Source organism: Macaca mulatta, chromosome 2 (assembly GCF_049350105.2).
Source record: "Macaca mulatta isolate MMU2019108-1 chromosome 2, T2T-MMU8v2.0, whole genome shotgun sequence".
Lineage (NCBI taxonomy): Eukaryota > Metazoa > Chordata > Mammalia > Primates > Cercopithecidae > Macaca > Macaca mulatta.
Window position 1 is genome coordinate 75,829,817 of NC_133407.1, and position 12,831 is coordinate 75,842,647.

A 12,831-nucleotide genomic window follows, 5' to 3' on the forward strand; every position below is an offset into this window, starting at 1 on the left:
AATCGTTCTTAAGTTCTATTTACATCACACCAAACAGACCAGTGAGTTCCCTCAATATAAAAAACATATGAGAATTGATTTTTTCCAGTATGCTTTTTTCAAGAGTCGAATTTTTTCAACTTCTGCCTGCTTTTGTTCACTCTCCAGAGATTTCAAATAGTAATTATGAATTTATTTTCAGATTTATTTATATTCATTTATTATATTTATAGCGTAGAACACCTGCACTTTTTAATTTGCATAAAAATTTTTATTAACACTTCACACACACATTTATAGTGATACAGTTTGGATGTGTGTCCCTGCCCAAATCTCATGTTGAAATGTAATCCCCAATGTTGGAGGTGGGGCCTGGTCGGAAGAGACTGGATCATGGGGCAGATTTCTCAGAAATGTCTTAACGCCGTCCCGCTCGGTACTGTCCTTGGGATTGGGAGTCAGTCCTCATATGATCTAATTGTTTAAAAGCAACATGGCACAAGTATACATATGTAACAAACCTGCACGTTATGCACATGTACCCTACAACTTAAAGTATAATAATAATAAATAAATTAAAAAAAAAAAAAAAGTGTGTAGCATCTCCCTCCTTGCTCTCTTGCTCCTCCTCTGGCCATGTGACGTGCCTGCTCCCCCTTCACCTTTCACCAGGATTGTAGTTTCCTGAGGCCTCCGCAGAAGCTGAGCAGATGCCAGCATCATGCTTCTTGTACAGCCTGCAGAACCATGAGAGATTAAACCTATTTTCTTTATAAATTACCTAGTCTCAGGTGTTTCTTTATATCAGTGTGAGAATGCACTAACACATTTAGAATGTCACATATTCCAGGCCCTAAGATAAACTAATATTTTGGTTTTTAGATAAGGCAGACACAGCAGCAGCTCCCAAGGAGCTTATATATAATGAGAAAGATAAACTGTGAAAAGATAATTAAAATAGGATAAACGTTATAAAGAGTGAGAAATGACATTAGACGTCAGTACCTAATATAATATGATAGATCAGAGAACTATGTTCTGAGCAGGTTAATTTCAAACTGAATGTAAGCTGTGACAAGTTAAAGTATATGTGGCAGGTGGATGTTTCTAAGAGGAGGAGGCAAAATGTGTGCAGATTTTATATGTAAAGTAGAATAAAAAGTTCAAATAAAAGTGAGAAAAAAGCATACTTTGGTTATAATGATAAGACTGAGGTTGACAATGGAATGAAATAGACCTAAGGATAGAAAAAAAGAGAATATTTTTTTTCTTCAGAGTTAAAATAATTGCTATCAGTTGACTCATTTACTACTCTATTAGTCATCCATTAGTTATGAAAATATCATGAAACTGAATAAAATACTTGATCAAAAGATAACTTAAGTCATCTGTCAGATGACAATGAGAAGATATAGCATTTTAAAATTCATGATATATATCAGATATTCTTCTAAGTGTATTGTATGTATGTATATTAACTTGTTCAATCTGTGTCACCCTCTAAGGATGTAACATTATTATTCTAAGTTTGAAGTTAAAGAAACTGAGATGTTAAGTGATCAAGTTCATTGGCATAATTGAAAGGTTAAAATAAGAAAAAAAGATTTCAAAATTAAAATATTGTCAGATAACAAAATCAACAAAATCTTGATTTTTTTCCTGTTGAATGCATTTCATACAAAGTAGACTTAGTATAATAAATTTTTTTTATGCAGATTTTGAAAGACTGAAAATTTTTAGGACAAGTACCAAGATTTGAACCCTATTAGTCTGGGTGACTTTCAATGTGTGAACTTATAACTACCTCACCATAGCTACCTTTTATGTGTTTGGTTTACCACTTTATTTTTTAAAAAATAAATTATATTAAATTTAAATATTATTTTCAAATGTTTACTTTTTACTTGAGAACGACTCTGCTCTTTGATTTCTTGCATTTTTCTGGAAACTCTCCCCAAATTAAAATGACAACCCTATATTTTCCAAAATCATTGTTTTCCTGATTTCAAATTTGAATAATCCTAAACTACTTCTGCAGGCCCCCAAGGAACGTAAAATTAATAGCTAATTACTTTGCAATAGCACCTGCTGATTACATATGAACACTGTGATTCAAGACATCAAGAAGTGCTTATTAAGAACACTGCCAAAGGTTTTGGCATGCTCTTTTAAATATTTTTTTGACTCTATATCTTCATGCTTCCAAGTAGAAACCCTATACTCCATTAAAAGTCACTAATAATTAAAATAACATAGGTTTTATCTCATAAAAGTGACAGTTATTTTTAGATAAATGTATGTACCTATATTACTATTTTTTATGAGATCCAACTTTCTCTCTAAACAATCACTTCACACAAATAATTGAGTGGGTCTTTTGTTTTAATTGCTGTCAACAGGCCTCTCAAGCTGCATTGCCATTTTGTGTGCACTGCTTTCCAACAGCTTTCCTATATGTCTGTACTGTTTGTTTCTACTCTCCCTTTGTGGCTTGTCCTGATTTCTTGTATCAGGCTCAATCCTATTTTTCTATTGAGTTTACTTTGTTCTGGACTAAGCCAATTTTATGCCTTCATTTCTTTTTACACTTTCTACATAATTAGCTAATTTTCCCATGTGCCTGTGAAAGTGGTTGCCTAAGGAACATGAAGCGTACTTGAATTTCTCCAGCTCTTAATCTATTCTTATTATTTTAAGGTTAATATAAACTTTGTCTAAGTTCATTTTGTTCTTATTTTTTCCTTTTTGTTAAGCTGGTAGATTTTTATCTTTTTTTTCTTTCTTCCTAAATAATAGATTTAACATGCTATGTATGTATTACTTGTTTATTTCTGCCCCAATCACTCTTTTTAAAATCTGTTCCGTGCTTGAGATGAAAACAAGAAAACTGCATGTCTCCAACACTATTACTACCTAGTTTCTTATTAGGTTCAGGATGGGAGGCACTGAGGAAAGATTGAAGCAAGTAGTGAAGCAAGAGATACCTGCTTCTTCTCCACCTCTGGTAGCAATCCCCTAGAAGCTAAAGACAGATACAGCTGCAGTCTGGGCTCCCATGAGCACTCAGAAAATCACCATCCCATGTTTCCCTAAGGGTCATTAGGTAGTACCTCATGGCATTTGAGGACATGTGCGGTCCCCTCATCTAAGCAACTATATTCTGATAGCCCCAATCCTTTTATTTTTACTCTTGTTATACATTTTGTAGCTACATTTCCGTTACCACTTTCTCCACTTTAAAAGAAAAGAAAAAAAAAAACAACCTTTCATGCTCTGAGTAAATAATTGACTCCTTTCATTAAATCTATTTTGTTTAAAATGCCTCTGGTAGTAGAATTATAAAGTTCACTTTGATTTTTTTTTTTTTAGTTTTTACATTTCACTTTTATTGATTTTATTTTCTTGAAATATTTTCATTCTGAATTTTTTTCTCATTGTAACCTTTCATTTATGCCAATGAACATTTATTAATGATTTTTCTACCTGGAGTTACAAACAGTAGCATTTTACATGAAGGAGTACAGCCAGTGAATTAAAAATATAATAGTTAAAAAAATAGCTGCCCTTTTATTAGAGAATACTATATGCTAAGTATTATCTCTCTTTAGAAATATTATTCCATTTATTCTTTATAACAACCTTGTGCAATTATTATTTCTCAGTGTTAAGGACAAAGGAATTGTGATCAGAAGCAAAGTGAATTAAGTTCACAGCGCTAAGGATTGGTAGGAACTGCTTTTAACCACTGATGTGTTCACTTGAGCCCTCTGCTTTTAACCACCAGGAGGAAATGCTAGCAGATTTGCAACTTACAACCAATAACTGTTAAGCCTCCAATAAGACACAAGCATATCCTCATGCTTCTATTTCAGAGTATTGCCTTTTAAATAGCATTTTGAAATACTAACGTGTTCCAATGAAAGCCTGAAATTTCTAACATCAATTTTCTCAGGCACATTTCTACTGTAGATAAAAATGGTAAAACTTAAACATGCAAATAAAATTTAATATTACATTATCACAGCTCAAGAATTGTGGTTTGAAATTTTAAAAATATGAAACTCTTATCCTCAAAATTCTGAACCACTTCTGTGGAACATTGTTTGTTTAATTTAGAAGGCATTTTTAAATGTTGAAACACTTGTCAACAAAATAAACACTTATATTACAATATAGCCAGGATAAACATTCCAAATAATTGAGGGGTTAAGCAGATGAAGAGTGGTTTAAGTGTAATAGCAAGCATTTTATTTAATTTACAAGCATTATAGACATTGAAAATAGAATTTTTAGAAATATTTTAAGAATCAGTTTAAACAAGTTGAGAAAAGAGAATTTTAATAATTTAAAAATGTATATGCATATATAAAAATTTACCGACACAAATTGAAGTGAAAAATTCTACAAGTAATGGTAGAATAAATGGTAGCCTGTAATATAATTGCATTAGGTCACTGTTCTACAGTTCTAAGCAGTATTGATTTTCTATTAATTATGTAAGAAGAACTTTTAATACAATCAAAACAAGTAAAAAGTAGGGTTATAATCTTCTAGAAATAAGGAGGTGCAATTAGTTTAGAAGTATATTTAAAAGTGTACTTAAGTGTAGTAAAGATCTCTGTTATGATCAGAATTAGTAGAGAAGCAGCAATTACTAGAATATAAATGGTAGTTTTTTGTGTAATAGACCAATAATTTACCCTTAATTTTGATGTTTATAAAATGATGGAATATAAAAATTACTTCCACATTATTCCACATTGTATCAAAAATTAAAAGCATAAAACTTTATGTGATGGACAAGAACTAATTTATTGATGATTTTTTTATTAAAAAAAAACAAAATATTGATCGGGAGTACCTAAGTATTTGATGCCATAAATCCAAAGAAACATCAGTGAATCAGATTATTTTATACCAAGACTTTGCTCTAGTTTTCCATTCAGCTCTTTGGGGAGCTGTATGTATTCATTGGAGATACTAATATACTATTCCAAAGGACAGGTGAAATGTTTCAGTGTTCCTTGGTTCACTGCTAAAATTAACTCCTTATTTGCAACTAGATAATATTTATACATTATGAAAATCTGGCTTAATAAATATTAGAGGAGTGAGAATATTTACTTCCTAATATAAGTATTAACTCCAAAGTATATCATGTCCTCCACAAAGTCTTCACATTATTTTATTTCTCTTCTCTTTCTCTGCTGCAGGTAAGAACATAAGCAAAGTTCAGTCATAACTTACTGTGTCCCCAGGTTAACGGGAAAATCAATAGATACAATTAATGTTAAGAACGTTTAAATGCAGCCACTACCTTTGATAGGATTCTTACATAGTGTCTACAACAAAAAAAAAATACTTGTACAATCATGTGTTGCTTAATGACAGAGATATGTTCTGATAAATGCGTTATTAGGTGATTTTATCAATGTGTGAACATCATAGAGTGCAATTATGCATACCTAGATGGTATAGCCTACTACATACCTAGGCTATATGGTGTAGCTTGTTGTTCTTAGGCTACAAACGTGTACAGCATGTTACTGTGCTGAATGCTGTAGGCAATTGTAACACAACGGTATTTGTGTATCTAAACATATAAAAAGTATTGTGTTGTGCTAGGATGTTACAATGGCTACAATATCAGTAAGTGATAGTAATATTTCAGCTTTATTATAATGTTATGAGACTACCATGGCACATGTCATCCATTGTTGGCCAAAAGATGGTTATGAGGCACATGACTGTATTAATATAAATCCCAAAAGCTAGCTTATATTTTACCAAATTAAACATACATAATACAGCACGTTGTATAGGTTATAATTTCTGATTCACAGGGAGTTGGCAACAGTTAACTGGCCAGAGGTTTTGAAGGCAATGTTTAATGACTCATCCTTAGTGTGTATTATCCATTTACAATTTGCTGTGTGAAAATACAGTACTCTTCTCTCAAACTAAACCATTAATTCTTAAAATACATCTAACTTTGTTGCTATGACAAAGACATTAATCTATCCTTCTTTTCCCTTCTCTCTATCTTTTCCAAAATGCAAAACTAAAGTCATTAATTTATTTATCTAAACAGTAGGCTTTATACCTGGAAAACAACCAAATAAACAAATAAGCAAAAAAAAAAAAAAAAAAAAAAAAAAAAAAAAAAAAAAAACAACGATAACAAACCACGAGAAACAGAACACCTGAGTAATAAGACAACTTCAAAGATGCGTTGGGGAAAATGAAAAGAAAGGTTACCGGATTCAACCATATGTTTTGCAAATTCATAAATAACTCCTCAGTCGCAGTGACGCACGTTGCCAGCATTGACAGCTTCATCCCACTGACCTCCCTGCCCATGTCCTCCACAAAGAATATTACAAAGTCTACCAATATGTGTCTATACATCTGCTCTGTATGGAAGTTGGTGATCAGAAATGTAACACCATATCCCTCACTAGTTTCCTTCAAAAGATAAAGAAGTTCTCTGCTGGCATCATCATGATGCATATATTGCTACCAGGTCAATCATCATCATCTGTAGCATTGTGAGCACTATTGACACCTGAATTGCTTCTCAGGTTATACCTTCACCTTTTTTCCAGGGGTACAATTCTTAGCAGGAGGCTACTGTTGTGACTACCACTTCCCCAGGATTTAATTTATCTGTATAGTGGTCCAGCAGAGTATTGGTTGATGAATCCTGCATACAGCCTTCACAGATAATTGCTGCCTAATACCTGTTCGCTAATACATTTGCTGTCAATACTTGGCACTTCTCCTTGAACTTCGCATTTAGACATTATGCTTGAGATTAGTATGGTTCTTGAGCCTCAGAAAAATATGTGCAGTGCTTCTGTCCTTTTCCCTTAAAACCAGGTTTGTTTTCATGGAGCCTTATCATACTATATTTATTTAGGCACTTGACCTAAATCTTGCCTCCTTCTGGCTTGTCATATATTGCCTTTTTAATGTCTCTAATTTTCAATATATAAGAGAAGAATGTACAATTTTAATTACTACTACCAAGGCATTTTTCACCTTTAAAATGGCTTCATATTTCTGTAAACATTTTCATATATATTTCCTCTGCTACCTTTATCATCTTTCTGCTTCTCTTCACTTTACTCCACTCTTTCTTCCTTCTTGTCTTACTGAATAGTGCATATTCTGCACATTGGTTTTTGCTCTATTCTCTGGCAGTACATTTTTCTCTATTTCTATTGAAGGGGTCAGGAAACATTTTCTATCAAGGGCCAGATAATACATATTTTAGGCTTTTCAAGTCATACCAAATGGTCTATGTCACAAATCTTCAACTTCGCCTGTGAGTGCAAAATTAGCCACGGTCAGTATTTAAATGGATGACCATGGCTGTGTTACAATAAAACTTTGTTTACAAACACAGATGACAAATTGTAGTTTCCTGGCTCCTACTGTATACCATATGCTTCTATTTGAAGGGGAAGAATAAATACACTTTCAGGGTATTTGATTAGTATAATGAAACATTACTAGAACACCAATCATGTTTTTGCCAATGAACAAAATCCTTTCTTTGCTAGGACTTTTTGGATTCTTCTTTAAAATAAGCTAAAACAATGACAGCAACAAAAATAAATGTTCATTGTGTAACAGGGGTCAAAGTAATCATAGTTCAAGTTCATTACAGTTCAAAAACGACCTGTAACCATCATACAATTGTGGTAAAAGAACATGTGACATCTAATTTTTCAATTGGAAAAAGACTAAATCTGTCAAACAACTGCTCTGGTAACAGCAGTTCTGTATTCAAGGCATCATTATCTCTTGAAAAATTTATTTAGGTATGAAAATAATACTTTATTGTTCCACACGCTATTTTTTTTCTATTTATTTGTTTGCCTAATTGCTATATTGCTAGCTTTCAATTTCTCCACGATCATTGTACTGACATTTAAGCAGCAGCAGTCTTCCAAGACTTAAAGGGCCTTTGAATTACTCTGCATTTAAAGAGTGATGGATAGGTAAATCTTACAAGGAAGGAAAGTAAGCAAAACAAAAGAAAAATCACCTCACACTGAAACCTCTTCCCCAATTTATTTATTTATTTATTTATTTATTTATTTATCTATCTATCTATCTATCTATTTAGAACAAAGATTAATTAGCATGATGTCATTATTGGATTTATGTTAAAAATTTATAGAAACTATCTGCCATCCCCATATTTGCTATTTGGTTTAGTATATAGTCAAATGCTATAAATGTTACCGAATTTAAAATGTAGGAAATAGTAGTTTATGAATAACAGCTGTATTGACTGGCTTTTATACTAAATTAAATAAAAATTCCTTCAAAGTAGATTTGTTTTTCCAATTCTGTACTCCAAGTGCCTTATGCATAGTAGCATTCAGAATGTATCAACTGAAGTAATAAGTCAACAACTTTATCGAGTAAATTTTTGTTAAATATGCATCTCCCTTGATGTAGTTTGTGATTATATAATATAATCTGAAGACTCTTGCTAACTTTCTCCACGCTATTGCATAAAAGTAAACAATGATGCCATCTTACTCTTCCACATGACTTCCATATCCAGTTATTAGTGGAGATGCTATTCTTTTGAGTGTTATGTAAAGAAACTAAGAGCATTGTCTACAGAGTTAACTGATAAATTGCACGGGTACTTTCTAGAAGTGAAGACGCTTTCAGGCTAGTGTTTTATATCCAAATTATTATGTAACACTATATGTCACAGTAATTCAATATTCTTTAAAAATGAAAATCCTTAATTGAATAGAGATAAATTTTACTGTAGATATAGAAAGGAGAGCAGCAGTGACAAATCCTGGGTAGCTGCTATTCATGGCATGCCTCAGAGTAATTTAAGAATGACTGGAGTAATACAAATTAAAAAGAGATACCGAAATCTTTTCACTACAAAACGTTTCCTGTGGTGTGATGGTTTTCTCTAATTAATAATATTATTAAAGAAACCTAGGAGAATTTTAAGTAAATCCCCATGTACAGATATTGAAGGTCAGGAAATCACTAATTTAGATCTATTCTTATTTGTGTTTCAAAGTTTTAGGTACACTTTTAAGAAAATATCTTGATATTCTATCTGACGGGTAGGGCTTTTTAGAGGAAATTTAGTATTCTTACAAGACATTTGTCTTTGCTTAAGGTCAGCCTTACAACTTTGAAGAGAGAACATGCTGACAATTTATGAAGCAAATGTCGTCTAACTACCCATAGAATGGGGCAAACTTACATTACCTGTCAAAGCTACACTGAGAAATGGCAGGAAAAGACAACAGTACAGACAGTGTATCTATACTCTTGTCATTACTTTCCCCTATGCTGAATATGCCGCTAGAGAGTTAGCAATAATCAGACTACTTCCCTGAATGGAAAATTAACAATGATGACTCTAACAAAGCTGTGTAGGCTGCTAGTTCAATTATTTTGGAAAAAAAGAAAAGAAAAAAAAAACGTAGTCTTAAGGTATATCAATTGTAGTCATGAATCACATAATCCAATTGGAAAAAAATACATTGAAGCATATCTTCAGAATGAGGACAGTTATTACAAATGTCCAGAACAATATTTGGATTGTTATAAATGATCAATAAATAAATTTGATTTAATTGAATAACTGAATCTACTTAAAATTGAATGGGTTGCCTTGAGTGTTAGTAAGGTTTTTTGTTACTACAATTATCTTATTATTGGAGATAATAATATCCAATGATATTGAGTATTCAATAGAAACTCTGGGTGACTATCTTTAATGTATGAAGTGTAAAAAGTTCCTTCACTTAGTGTGAATTTGAACTAGATTGCCTGCCCAATCGTTTCTTATTGTAAGAATTACAGTGTTAGTAAGAGCCTAATAATTATGACGACACATGAGAATTTAACCAGATGAGATATTGTGCTCTGAATATATGGACAGAATGATAATACAGAGAGGATGTGTGTGTACATACATGTACCCATTTTACTTATGATGACATTAATATCTATATAGTTAAGCCCAACTTTCATATACCATTGGATAGTAAAGAATAGATAATTAAGTTCACTTACAGATGATTAAAAGCTGACTCTCTATGAATCAAAACTATTTGAATTAGATGATTCGTTAGAAAGCATGTATTCCAATTGTGTAATCTTGTGATGGAGAAAGTGATGTGCAGAGGGCATGTGTCATGTTCAAGCTTCCACTCTAATACTGACCACTGGTTCAGTGCTATTTCCTTTTTAAATAGTATTTTACTAATGTGTCCAATACATTTTTATTACCTATTCTAGATTTTGTGTTTTGGATTTTGAATGAGTAGATCTTTTCATTTTCGGAAACCACATTTTTCACTTAAAATATCACATGCTGTCATAAGTATATTTTTATTTTGATGAAATTAAGAGGAAATCATAAATAAAAAGGATTATTATTCATAAGTTTAACTAAATGGAAAATGAATATCCAATAATAATCTTCAGCTACTTGAATTCAGCAGTATAAGAGGCCAACTTGCAGATTACAAATGTGATTACATTCGGCAACGTTGCAGGTATTAAAAATTTTAGTGATTGCATGACGATGGAAGAAATTTTAACATCCATTAAAATTATGTGTGAAAAAAATTCTAATAGCTAAATGGACGTTGCAATTAAGGTACAACAAATCACAATTCCTCAAAACCAATGCAAGAAAAGAAGAAATATTAATTCATTAAGTATCAAGTTGTGAATATTGCCAGACCAAACATGAATGGAATCTCTTATGTCTACTGCCTAAATTAATCAAACAAGGTTAACTATGTATCTAATAAGGTTCCACAAATCTTATTGAAGTTTATTATATTGGAAAGTGACATTTGAAGGTTGTAACAACTTGGAAATGACTCAACCATTTGATCTCATCTGTGGCTTATCTGGATTTCACACTATCTTTAGCTTGACTATATTACAGATGTCCTGATGATCTCTTAACCTTCCCTAGTCAGGAAGAATTTTCTCTTCAACTTTTAAAAATTTTGTCACAGCAGCATCTCTCTGTCTCTGTCTGTTTCTGTCTCTCTCTGTCTCTGGTTTATTCGTATACGAGATGGACCGACATAACACACTGAAGATCAGTCACAAGAGGCAGCGGTATAAGTGGTTGCCAAATCAGCATCAAAATGAAGTACAGCTATGTTAACAAACACAAAAGAAGTAAAACCAGACTGGGAAAACAACCAAACTATATCACTATGACATAAAAAGTTTTGAAATTTCTGATAAACTAAACATATGATGGTTTGCTATTATTTATAAAACTCATAATTTACAAATAACTAAGCAAACCACAATTTATATAATTTCATTTCTGAAAATAAAATGCTCTTGGTTATTACTCTATCCAATTAAATCCATTACTAATTTAGAGGGTGATGTGGCTAACAGAGCAAGACAAAAATAAATTGAATGTATAAGAAGCATATTGACAAGGCATGAACATGAACAAGGGTACAAACCACAATGTAATTATGAAACATTTTGGAGTTTAGATGAAATGTGATTTAGTATTACCTAGTCATTACTGTGTAGAAAAACTCATCTGTGGTTTTTGCATTGTATTTTGCATCATATTTTAAATTGTATTTTAAAATGAAAACACTCATTATTCTTATGGAAAAACAGCAAAATCTTATGGCATAACCACATTGTACCTTTCTATCTTGCTTTCACTTTTTATATGAACTAATGGTTTGAAAAGGTGACTCTCAAATACTCTAGAACTGCTACTGACTTTCTTTAAAGTGATGTCTTCTTATACATGAAGTCCTATGAAAGTTTTATTTCAATGTATGAGTTGTAAGACAATGTTTTAATACTCTATGAAAGGATGACACTTTCATATAAGAAAAAGATATACACATAGGTAGTTACCCCTTCCTATACCTATCAATAAATTTTAATGAATTATTCTTTTTTTTTTTTTTTTTTTTTTTTTGAGACGGAGTCTTGCTCTGTCACCCAGGCTGGAGTGCAGTGGCCGGATCTCAGCTCACTGCAAGCTCCGCCTCCCGGGTTTACGTCATTCTGCTGCCTCAGCCTCCCCAGTAGCTGGGACTACAGGCGCCCGCCACCTCGCCCGGCTATTTTTTTTTTTGTATTTTTTAGTAGAGACGGGGTTTCACCGTGTTAGCCGGGATCGTCTCTCGATCTCCTGACCTCGTGATCCGCCCATCTCGGCCTCCCAAAGTGCTGGGATTACAGGCTTGAGCCACCGCGCCCGGCCCGAATTATTCTTAAAATATATATTTTCCATTAAAAAAGCATATGTAAGGCACACGACAGTTTGTTTAATTTATAAGATTTTATGAATAAATTTATAAATATTCACTTTTTTCTTCTCTTCGCCTTTTCCCCTGCATCATTTTTAAAACGTTAGACTGTAATCCTTTTGATCTAAATTATGTTGCCAATAGAAATACATATATGTCATTTTTCATTATATTTACAACCTGGTTTCCCATGACTCATTCTGTTTCTAGGATGGGTATACATATAGGCATATTCACTTATAAATAAAGGTGAAAAAGATACATTTAATGCAAGTATCTATTACAACAACCAGTTTTCGTAGACACAGTAAGTAATTTAGACTTTTCAAGTGATATACACTCTTTTGCAACTACTCAAATCTGCTATCGCAGCATAAAAGCAGCCATAGATAATACATAAGCAAATTAGTGCACCTGTGTTCCAATAAAACTTTATTTACGAATACTGAAATGTCAATATTGCATAATTTTCACATGTCAACATATTATCGTTTGATTTTTTTTTTCCAACCGTTTACAAGTGTAAAAATCATGG

The 12,831-nt window shown here is 32.3% G+C and overlaps 1 long non-coding RNA gene across 1 annotated transcript in view; it reads right to left on the minus strand.

The window, feature by feature from the left end:
• Positions 1-573: 573 nt before the first annotated feature.
• LOC144339517 (uncharacterized) overlaps positions 574-12,831 on the minus strand; it is a 37,797-nt gene continuing 25,539 nt past the window's right edge. Inside the window, exon 5 of the long non-coding RNA XR_013414546.1 lies at positions 574-716. This is a non-coding gene — a long non-coding RNA (uncharacterized LOC144339517). The remainder of the gene's footprint in view (positions 717-12,831) is intronic.